Source organism: Sus scrofa, chromosome 4 (assembly GCF_054392235.1).
Source record: "Sus scrofa isolate SSC_HxYL_T2T_F1_AM1 chromosome 4, Sscrofa_HxYL_maternal_Yorkshire_Landrace_v2.0, whole genome shotgun sequence".
NCBI lineage: Eukaryota > Metazoa > Chordata > Mammalia > Artiodactyla > Suidae > Sus > Sus scrofa.
Window position 1 is genome coordinate 116,567,134 of NC_139386.1, and position 11,863 is coordinate 116,578,996.

Genomic DNA, 11,863 nt, shown 5'->3' on the forward strand with positions numbered 1-11,863 from the left:
GGCCGGAGAGTCTTCTTCCTTGTTCCGCGCGTTCGGAGCGCGCTGCGGTGGCGTTGGTGCCCTCTGCTCCCCGACTCTTAGGCGATTTACACTGGAAATTGGGGGTCAGGGGAGGAAGATTGTAGGTCTAATTGGTATGTTTTAATATTTGGACTGCGGGCCCCGGTTTCATCTTTCGAAAGCGGAGCGGGCAGGCGTTCTCAAGGCTGTATACTTGCAAATCCATGACTGACTACTGCGGAGTAACCGAACCTCCTGAATTCAGTTTTAAGATTCTTTGGAAGGGATGATAGTACCGCACTCCTTCGTGTGATTCCAGTGCAGTCTTTCTGCCCTCTGTCCGGCTAGAGATCTTATTATTTGAGCCTAAATTTATTCAACCGTAAGGTCAAGATAAACATCTTGCTGGGCTAAATTTTTTTTTTTTTTTTTTCGCATTTAAGAGCTACTGTATCTGTAGTGCCATTCGTTACCTGATTGCTTTCTTCCTACTGGAGTTCTTCCATTCTGCGGTGCATTCCGAGTGATAGCCTTGGGCGAGGCATTGAAGGGAGGTAGAGGGAAGAAGGTGGTGGGTGCGCGAATGAGTCAGAACCCGTGTCATCTTTCAAAAGCTACTGTTCACCTAGAGAAGAAGCATGGTGAATTTGGGAGTCAAGAGAAGACAACAAAAGCTACTGAAGTTTCTGCAGGTTCATGGACTTGGCAGTTTTACCGACAGAGAACAGCCTGAGTATATATAGAAGCAGGGAAGATCAAGTCTGTTAGAGGGTAAATCTAGTTGACAGGAGCCAGGAGATATGCTTATGGAGGAGTAATGACTAGATAGGAATTGGGCTATTTAAGTGCCTGGAATGCCAAGATGAAACATAAGGAATTTGATGACATTTAAGCCTAAGGGTTACATAATTTCGTCTATGACCCCAAAGTTACCTTAAGATGCTAATGTTTGGAATATTCTCTGGCTCCAATTCGTTCTTCACAGGGCGTTGCTAGAGTCATCCTTCCAAAAGTGCAGCACTCCCTGCTCAAAACCTGTGATGACTCATGTGGTGATACCCTAATTGCCAAAATCCAGTGACCTTTTTCATTCTCCATGCTATTTGATTTCTCATTGTGGCACTTTTTATCATTTACGCTTTCCTAGAAACTGTTGAAGTAGGAAGTTTGAAGGCAAGATTAATTTCAGTGGCTTAAACACAGAGGGGAAAGGGATGAGACAGAAATCTTGGGGAACATCTACAGCTGGATGAAGTTGAACCAGCAGGAGAGAGGACAAGCAGAGAAGTAGAAGGTAAATGGAGACATAGTGTAAGGAAAGATAAATGAGAAGTAAATGAATGATTGGAGTGATTAATATTTAGAATGGACAATATATAAGTGATCATTCTGTTTAGTTCCTTTATTTTATGTTGGAGGGCTAAAGCTTTTGGAAGTGGTTTAAACTTAGTAGATTTTTTTTTTTTTTTAGGGCCGGCTGCACCTGTGGCATACAGAAGTTCTCAGGCTAGGGGTGGAATCAGAGCTGCAGCTGCTGGCCTACCACACAGCAATGCCAGATCCCAGCCATCTGCATGCTATATGGCATCTCAAGGAAATGCCCAATCCTTAAACCATGGAGTAAGGCCCGGGGTCGAACCCATGTCCTTATGGATACTTGTCAGGTTCGTTAACTGAACCATAATGGGAACTCCAGATCTTGTTTTTCCGTACATTAGTTTATACAAACTTACTTCCCAAGGGAAATAGATGATCCCACTCTCTAAAGACTCACCAAGTTTAAAATAAAATGAAAAAAAACTTGAACTCATTTTTTCCTTTATGTGTTTTTTGCCTTGATGAAAAGTTTATTGAGTTTACCCAGTGACACTAATTGCCAAATCCTAATTGCCTAAATCTTTTAAAATTCATTTATCCCTAGACTCTGAGTAAAGAGCTTAGTAGAGAGGTTGAAGTTTGATAATAAAAGTTTCAGTGGCATCAAATGAAGTATCAAACCAGGTATTGGGATAAAGTGCTTGGCATATTCGGTGAATCCCTAAAGCAATCTGAATATATAAGTATTATCCCCATTTAAAAAGTTATATTTAGGAGTTCCCTGGTGGCTCGGCAGGTTGAGGATCTGGTGTTGTCACTGCCCTGGCGAGTTTAATACCTGGCCCAGGAACGTCCATATGCTGCAGGTGTAGCTTAAGTTATATTTAACCTGGGTATACTGCACTGTACATAGGATAAAACTGAGAAGTTTGGTTTGTTTTAGTACACATATCTCATTGTTTTAGTCTTTTGGGGCTGTAGCAAAATACCACAGACTGGGTAGCTGATTAACAAAATAAATTTATTTTTCACAGTTCTAGTGTTCTGTAGAGTCCAAGACCAAGGGACAGTCCTCCTCCTGCTTCATGGATGGCCCCACGTTGCTGAGTAATCACAACGTTAGAAGGATGAGGAAGCTCTGTGAGGTCTCTTTTGTGAAAGCACCAACCCCATTCATGAGAGCTCTACCCTCATGACTTAAGTACCTCCCAAAGGCCTCACCTCCTAATACCATCACCTTTGGGGATAGAATTTTGAGGGAGACTTCTAGACCTCAGTACTGATTAAACTGTCACCACAAGCAAGATAACAGTCATATGTCACCCCAGTTCTCCTGTCCCCTTTTGCAATCCAGTCTCTCTCCACCTCCATCCCCAGCAACCACTTTCTGTCAATATAGATTAGTTTGCATTTTCTCGAATTACAATAAATAAATGCGATCATATGCAGGTTCCCTTTTCACCTGGCTTCTTTGACTCAGAATAATACTGATATTCAGTCTTGTTGCTGGTACCAACAGGTTGTATGTGTTGTTTTCTTTTTCTTTTTTCTTTTTTTTTAATCATACTGCTGACTTTATATTTATTTATTTTTTTGTCTTTTCTAGGGCCGCTCCCATGGCATATGGAGGTTCCCAGTCTGGGGTCTAATCGGAGCTGTAGCCGCCAGCCTACACCAGAGCCACAGCAACGCAGGATCCGAGCTGTGTCTGCAACCTACACCACAGCTCAGATCCTTAACCCACTGAGCCAGGCTGGGATCGAACCCGCCACCTCTTGGTTCCTAGTCAGATTCCTTAACCACTGTGCCATGACGGGAACTCCTCTTTTTTTTTTTTTTTTTTTTCACAGCCACACCTATGGCATATGTAAGTTCCCAGGCTAGGGGTTAAATCCAAGCTGTACCTAAGGCTTAGGCCACAGCCATGGCAATACTGGGTATCTGAGTCGCATCTGTTATCTAAGCTGCAGCTTGCAGCAACACAGGATCCTTAACCCACCGATTGTATTTGTTTATCCAGTTGTCTGTCGTTAGGCATTTAGATTTCTAATTTTTGGGCTATTACAAATAAAGTAGCTATGATAATACATTTATTGAGTTTTTGTGCAGACATTTTTGTTTCGCTTGGCTAAATACCTAGACATCAAGTGACTAGGTCATATGATAGGTATATGTTTAACTTTTAAAGAAACAGACAAACTGTTTTCCAAGGTGACTTTACTATTTTACATTTCCATCATCAATGGGTGAGTGTTCCAGTTGTTCCTTGTCCTCGTCAACACTTGATATGATGGATTTAAAAAAAAATTTCAGGAGTTCCCGTCGTGGCGCAGTGGTTAACGAATCCGACTAGGAACCATGAGGTTTCGGGTTGGACCCCTGCCCTTGCTCAGTGGGTTAACGATCGATCTGGTGTTGCCATGAGCTGTGGTGTAGGTCACAGACGCGGCTTAGATCCTGCATTGCTGTGGCTCTGGCGTAGGCTGGCAGCTACAGCTCCAATTTGACCCCTAGCCTGGGAACCTCCATATGCCGTGGGAGCGGCTCAAGAAATGGCAAAATAAATAAATAAATAAATAAATTTCAGTCATTCTAAAGTGTGCATGGTGGTACCTCATTGTGGCTTTAATTTACATTTCCCTTATGACTAATGATGCTGAACATCATTTCAGGAGCTTATTGGCATTCATGTATCTTCTGTTGTAAAATAACTTCATCCCTTTTGCCCATTTCCTTATGTGGTTGTTTTATTATTTGTTGAGATGGAAAACTTTTTTACATGATCTGGGTAAAGTCCTTTGATACATGTGTTGCAAGGATTTATCACACAATATGTGCCTTGCCTTTTAATTTTATTAATGGTGTTTTTCAAATAGCAGTTTTTTTTAACTTTAATGAAGTCTCAATTATCACATTTTTGTTTTATGATTTGTGCTTTTTTGCCCTAAGCACTGCCAGTCTTAAGGTTGCAATGATATCCTCTTGCATTTTCTGAAAGTTTTATATCGTTCAGGGTTTATGGTGGCCCCTCAGTATTCATGGGAGATTTGCTCCAGGACCCCCTGCAGATACCAAAATCCATGGACGTTCAGGTCCCTTTTACAAAATGGCATAATATTTGCATATAGTCTCTGCACATATTCCTTTATTTTATTTTTTTTGTCTTTTTGCCATTTCTTGGGCCGCTCCCACGGCATGTGGAGGTTCCCAGGCTAGGGGTCGAATCAGAGCTATAGCTGCCGGCCTATGCCAGAACCACAGCAACTCGGGATCCAAGCCCTGTCAGCAAACTACACCACAGCTCACAGCAACGCAGGATCCTTAACCCATTGAACGAGGCCAGGGGGCGAACCCACAACCTCATGATTCCTAGTTGGATTCGTTAACCACTGAGCCACCACGGGAACTCCTTCCTTTATATTTTAAATCATCTCTAGACTACTTACAATACCTAATACTATGTAAATACTATGTAAAGAGTTATAAATACAATGCTATGTAAGTGTTATGTAAGTAGAGGCTGGTGTGGTGAATTGAAGTTTTGCTTTTTTGTTTTCTGGAAATTTTCTGGAATTCTTTAAATAATATTTTTGATCCATGGTTGGAAGGCCGACTATCCATTTCTCATCCATCCAAATCTTATAATAGTGCATTGCCCTGGGATATAAAAACCTTAGAGTGCCTAACAAAGTGCCTTTCTCAATAATGATGTTGGCATTAGGGTTCAGAAAATGAATGATTCTAAGACCAGATTAAAAATTCCTTTTGCAAGTTAAGTGGTTTCCAATATACTGCTTTCAACAAATAGGAGGAGGACTTAATCAAATTGTCTACTTAGAGATCATTACAAATAATTTTTGATGAAAAATCACCAAGTCTATTTGGCCTAACTTGGAAGAAGTTCAAGGAATCAAGTTACAAAGTTACAATGCTATAACAAAACTCCTATCAGACTGATCCATTCATTTATACAAATAAGGTTTGTCAGCACATATATATGTATAAAAATGAAAAAATAAGGGTAGTATTGATGTGATACTGTGTCTTAAAAATCAGTAATATTCTTAAACAGCTATATGTACTGATTGTTTAAAAAGGCTTATCTCATTAAAAGATATATTTCCAATAAAATGTTACTTTTGTATTTAATAATCACATTAATATTTATAATATATGCTATTTTGATCAGTTGTGCATTAATAGTAACTGTTAAAACAGTCATATAGGAGAAAAAAGTTGTGTTTTTTCCCCACTGCTCCACAGCATATGGAGTTCCCTGGCCAGGAATTAGATCTGAGCCGCAGTTGCAACCTACTCTGCGGCTGTGGCAACGTTGGATCCTTTCAACCTACTGTGCCAGTCTGGGGATCAAATCTGCATCCTGCTGCTGCAGAGATTTCACTGATTCTAACGTGCTACAGCAGGAACTGCAAATGTTTCAATTCTTAGAGCTTTATAATCCTAGGAAATGTTTTAAAAGCTTTTTTATTTCTTCTTCTTTTTTTTTTTTTTTTTTTCTTTTTTTCTGGGGGGGCTGCACATGTGGCACATGGAGGTTCCCAGCCTAGGGGTCTAACTGGGGCCGGGGCCACAGTTGCTGGCCTACACCACAGCCACAGCAACGTGGGATCCAAGCCTCTTCTGCAGCCTACACCACAGCTCAAGGCAACGCCGGATCTTTAACTCACTGAGCAAGGCCAGGGATCAAACCTCATGGTTCCTAGTCGGATTGTTTCTGCTGTGGCGGTGACGGGAACTCCAGCTTTTTTCTTTAACATGCATAGTTCTGTTTAGAGAGACGTGTGATGTTAAAACAGCACAACTCACACTGGGACTTGAACAAAATTGTCTTTTAATTAAAATCAAACACATCAGATATTAGCATTTAACTGAAATGCAGGTTTTTAATGTCTCAGCGTAGAAGGAATTCAGTGAGAGGCAAAGGGAGTAGGTAAGAAGTAGACTTACTGAAGAGAGACAGAGACTGTGGGCCATCTTAAACTAGAGAGGCCTGGAAGACACATTCCATAGACAGAGTGCAGTCTAGCTTAAAAGGCAAAAGGGTGGCTTGAAATCTGGGGTGGTTAGTTTTTATGGCCGGGTAATTTCATAGGCTAATGAGTGGGAAGATTATTCGGACTATTTTGAGGGGGAGGGGAGAAAGGGGCAGGGATTTCCAGGAATTGGGCCCCTGATCACTTTTTGGCCATTTACAGTCGCTTCAGAACCGTCCAGGCGCCTGTGGGTGTGTCATTTAGCTAATGTCTTACAATGAGCACATAATGAGCCTCAAGGTCCCCTGGGAGTTGAATCTTCTGCCATCCTGGACCCAACTTATGTTGCATCTTCAACGGCTCTGTCACTCTTTCAGAGTTGCCCCCTTCCCTCCTGTTTCAGTGTGATCACTAGAAAACGTGTGAGCATAAAAATATGACATTTGGAAAAAAATTTGTAAGTGGAATGGAAATGCTAGATAAAGGAAGAAAGGATGATATAACATTTCTCACTTCAAAAGGAGCTTTTTCATGTCTTTTTAAAAATGGTTAGTGGTATCAGCTGTAGTATTAAGTTTCATTGAACACCATTAAAAGAATGGTATAAGTATTATTTTCAAGTGTCAACAACACATAGAAAATTATATCCAAGGAGTTCCCTTGTGGTGCAGTGGGTTAAGGAGCCAGCATTCTCACTGCAGCAGCTTGGGTCGCTGCTGTGATGCAGGTTTGATCCCTGGCCTGGGAACTTCTGCATGCCCTGGGCATGGCCAAAATAATAAAATACATATTAAAAAAAAGAAAATTACTGCTGAGACCAGCTCAGCAGGATGGGGCTGAAGAATGGGTGCTGTGAAACTTAAGGAAAAAAGTTAACATAAAACAAGACACAGAGACATTTATCTTAAGTAAGGGTGGGAACTGGGGGACTCAAGGTCTCAGGGACCAAGAGCTCTGCCTCAAGAAACCACACTGCTTTTATTATGCTCTTTAGGATTATGTCAAGTGAGGAGGGGGCTATAGGCGGAGGACATAGGGTTTTTTTAATTATTATTTTATAAGTTCTTTTATTATTTTAAAAGTCACATAGCTGGTAGATGATTAAGCTTTTACTCTGACCTTTAGGCATTTAACAGTCATTAGCATTTGAGGAAGCTTGGCCTTAGCTATCTATGCATAGCATTTCTGAGAATCCTCACTGTGCTTTGCAAAGGGCACACCTATCTGCAACAACCCGAAGGCCTAGGTTTGGACCTTGACTCTCTTCTGCTCAAGACCGCTTATAAACCACTTAGGGCCATGAGGTTCCTCTTATTCTTTAGAGGACATATCATGCTGTGCAAACAGCTTGCCAGTCTTCACAGGTCCGGCATGCTTAGACCAATGCATTAGGTCCTCATTCAGCTGACCCTATGAATAACTTATGCCTTTAGGTCTTTGTGCTTAAGCTTAAGTCATTCACCAGCACTGCGACTGTTTTTCAAGCAGGAAGATGGGGGAAAGTAAAGCAGGACAAGATGGAGTTTTCAGCAGAGAGGCAAAGAAAATATTGTAGAAACATGTCTCGTGACAAATTACATCTATTACAACCGTTTAAGCATTTGATGAAAATTTTGATATCAATTAAAAATGCGTGGGGAGTTCCCCAGTGGTCTAATGTTTAGGAATTGGCACTTTCACCACTGTGGCCTGGTTTCAATCCCTGGTCTGGGAACTGAGATCCCACATTAAGCCGCTACACCCTACAGCCCCCCGCCCCCCCAAAAAAAGTCAGATCAAGCGAGTTGCTGTCATGGCTCAGCAGGTTAAGAACCTGACTAGAATCCATGAGGATGCAGGTTCAAGCCAGATGGCTCAGATCTGGCGCTGCTGTGGCTGTGGCACAGGCTGGCAGCTGTAGCTTAGATTTGACCCCTAGCCTGGGAATTTACATATGCCATGGGTGCAGCCCTTAAGAAAAAAAAAAAATCAGGAGAGCAAGAAGCCAAGCCACAAACTTGGAAGAAATATCAGACACAGCTGATAAAGGACTATTATCCAAACTATACGAAGAACCAACAACTCAGCAAGAAAATGAACAATCTAATTAAAAAAGGAGCAAAAGACTTGAACAGACGCCTCACCAAAGAAGATATACAGGTGGCAAGTAAGCATATGAACAGATGTTCAACATCATGTCTTTAGAGGACTACAAATTTAAAAAATGAAATACCACTATACATCTATTAGAACGGCCTATACCGAGAACACCGACACCACCAAATGTTGATGGGGATGAGAAGCAGCAAGAACTCGCATTCATTGCTGGTGGAAATGCAAAATGCTGTACTCACGGTGGAGGACAGCTTGACAATTTCTTACAAAGCTAAACATACTTAAGGATTCTGATCACAATTACAATGCGTCTCGGGGGAGGTATTTCTCCACACCATCAAGCAATGTTCCAGACACAAACTTGGGTGTCTTACAATTTAAGTCAATGTGACACTCTGTACCTGGAGATAATATAAGATCCCACAGGTTAAGAGATCTGTTCTATAAGACTGCCCACCCCCAGCCCTCAGTAAGACACTGGTCACCCGTCTAAGCTGTCACCTGTATTTGTGAGCAACTAGCTATACAGAGTATAGATTCCAATGACCCCCTCCTCACATGTATTAATTTGTCACAGTGGCTCACGACTCAGAGAAACATTTTACTTACTAGGTTACCAGTTCATTAGGAAAGACTAGAACTCAGGAACAGCCAGGTGGGACGGACACACAGAGCAAGGTCTGGCTAAGCAGTGCGGAGGTTCCATGCCTTCTCATAGCTCGTCAAACCCCCTCGTGTGCACCAACCCAGTAGCTCTCTGAAACTCGCCTTTTTTATTTTTTATGGAAGCTTCATTATGTAAGTATGTTGACTAAATCATCGGGCCATTGGAGATCCATGTACCTTTCACCCCTTTTCCCCTCTCTGAGCGATGGGGTAGAGGGGGGAGGACTGAAAGTTAAACCCTCTAATCCTGTCAACCAGCACCTACCCTTAGGTGCTTTACAAAAATCACCTCATTAACATAAACCCAGCTTCTGGGAAGAGGGCGTGTGATGAAGAACAAAACATACAATTCACACTTATGGCTCTAAAGGGTTTTCAGGAACAGAGGTCAAGAGACCAAATACTTTGTGAGATGCTCCCACTGCTCAGGAAATTCCAAGTGTTTTGGGAACTGTGAGCCAGGAACCTGGGACAAAAACCAAATATGTAAGCAGATAAAACCAGCCAGTTTTTTTGGCCTAAACCATTTTGGGATCTAAGTCTGGCCAATGCGTGCCCTTGAACAGGTCTCAGTAATTAATTAGTGATCTTAAGGGAAGTAAAGAATGTAGGAACAGAGGGAAAGCAATTGAGAAATGATAGTTCAGCATTAAAACAAAGTTCTAGTTCCTCCTCAATGTTATTCAGAACAGTCTGATACGGTCTTTGAGTTCTGCAGGAATCTAGGCCCACATCCAGGTAGGGAACGCAATGATGAGTTGACCCTTCCAACTTCAATCAACTAAATCCTGGAATCTGTCCAGCTTTGTTCCAATTCTATGCTGAATTCTCCTCTGCTCAAGTCCCTTCCTGAATATGCATACATTCTTAGCTTAAAAGTTTCCCAGCTTTGCTGTTTGAGGAGTCACTGCTTTCTGAAAGATCTTTGGTGTTCTCCTTACATGATGAAAGTAATAATAAATCTTTCCATCTTAAGCTCTTTGGCTTGGTTGTGTCTTTTGGCTCAACATCCAGCAAGAAACAAGCCCAGTTTTCAAGTAGCAAATATATAAGAAATATATTTTGGTTATCTGAAGTACTAAATATTTCTTTCTTTTTTTTGCCTTTTTTCTTTTTTAGGGCCACACCCAGGGCACATGGAGGTTCTCAGGCTAGGGGTCTAATTGGAGCCGTAGCTGCCAGCCTACACAGCAACATATGGATCAGAGCCACATCTGCAACCTACACCACAGCTCAAGGCAACACCTGATCCTTAACCCACTGAGTGAAGCCAGGGATCAAACATGCATCCTTGTGGATACTAGTCAGGTTCTTAACCTGCTAAGCCACAATGGGAACTCCACAACATCTTAATACTTTTTTAATTGAGATATAATTGAAAGAAATCATTGTTTTATTATTTACAGTATTTTTCTTTTTAAAGAAATACTGGCATTTATCTCATGTCCTGGAAACAGGACTCCAAGGGTAAGAGTGCATTCCAAAGAGACATGAAGGAAAGTAGTATGGTTGGGGTCCCCATGGCACCCCCGCCCCAGGATAACTCACTAGAAGCACTAGCTGGGCTCAGCCTGTGGTGGTGCTCATGTTAACCCACCTTTATTACAGGGAATCTCAGCCAAGAACTCAGAAAGGTGGAGGAAACATCATTTTTTCCTCCCCTTTAGTATGATTCTATTTATACAGGATACCTAGAATAGTTAAATTTATAGAGATGGAAAGTAGAAGGGTGGTTGCCAGGAGCTGGAGGAGGGAGCTGGAAGTTACTGTTGAGTGGATACAGATTTTCAATTGAGCGGATGGAAAAGTTCTATAGGTGAATGGTGGGGATGGCTGCACAACAATGTACTTAAGGCCATGCACTGTCCACTTAAAAATGGTATGTTTTGTGTGTATTTTACCACAATTTTAAAGATCTAAAGAGGGAGTTCCTGTCATGGTTCAGCAGAAACGAATCTGATTAGGAACCATGAGATTGTGGGTTCGATCCCTGGCCTCGCTCAGTAGGTTAAGGATCCAGTGTTGCCGTGAGCTGTGGTGTAGGTCGCAGACATGGCTTGGATCTGGCGTTGCTGTGGCTCTGGCATAGGCCTGCAGCTATAGCAATTTGACCCCTAGCCTGGGAACCTCCATATGCCATGGGTGCGGCCCTAAAATACAAAAGACAAAGAAAGAAAGAAAAAACTTTAGGAGTTAATAAATGATCTGTAAGATTCCTGGATTTAGAGGTTTTGCTTTGCCTGCTGGTTGACTCATTTATGAAATTGAAGTCTCATGTCCTGCTCCAACTCGCTCTCCAAATTTGCCCGTTTCATCTTTCTCCTGGTCTCCTGCTCTCTCCAAGCCTGAACATCATCCTTGGCTCTATCCATGTCCACCCTCCAGACATTTGGACAGTCACCAAACCTGGACCTCTGCAAGCTGTCTGTTGCACCTGTTCCTTCCCACGGCCAATATAGCAACTGACCCTTTGTCATCTCCTTTTCTCTTCATACCTAATTTTACCTTCCTCCACCAGATTCTAAGTGCCACAGAGATACAGGCACTTAGATAGACACATCTCTTAGATAAATATCTGTTTTCAAAATGAGTTTTAAGTCAAATAGACTTTAAATCCTGATCGACTATTACTCTCTAATCTTTGGAAATCTACTTACCTTCTCTGTCAACTTTTTCAGTTGAAAAATGAGAAATAAATAAGATTATCTATTCACTAAGTATGTATGGTGTACCTATTATGGACCAAGTGCTGGCTTGAGTGAGAAAGACAGAGAAAGGTTTTCTCTTACAGC

General features: G+C 41.8%; 1 long non-coding RNA gene across 2 annotated transcripts; it reads left to right on the plus strand.

Annotated features, from left to right (window-relative positions):
- The first annotated feature begins 21 nt into the window (after positions 1 to 21).
- Positions 22 to 2,776, plus strand: LOC102160506 (uncharacterized). Of its 2 annotated transcripts, XR_014844621.1 has the most exons (3): positions 22 to 134; positions 1,148 to 1,294; positions 2,352 to 2,776. It is a non-coding gene; the product is annotated as an uncharacterized LOC102160506 (long non-coding RNA). The 2 variants fall into 2 exon arrangements; XR_002343537.2 differs by lacking the exon at positions 22 to 134 and having other exon boundaries at positions 471 to 1,294.
- The last annotated feature ends 9,087 nt before the right edge of the window (positions 2,777 to 11,863 follow it).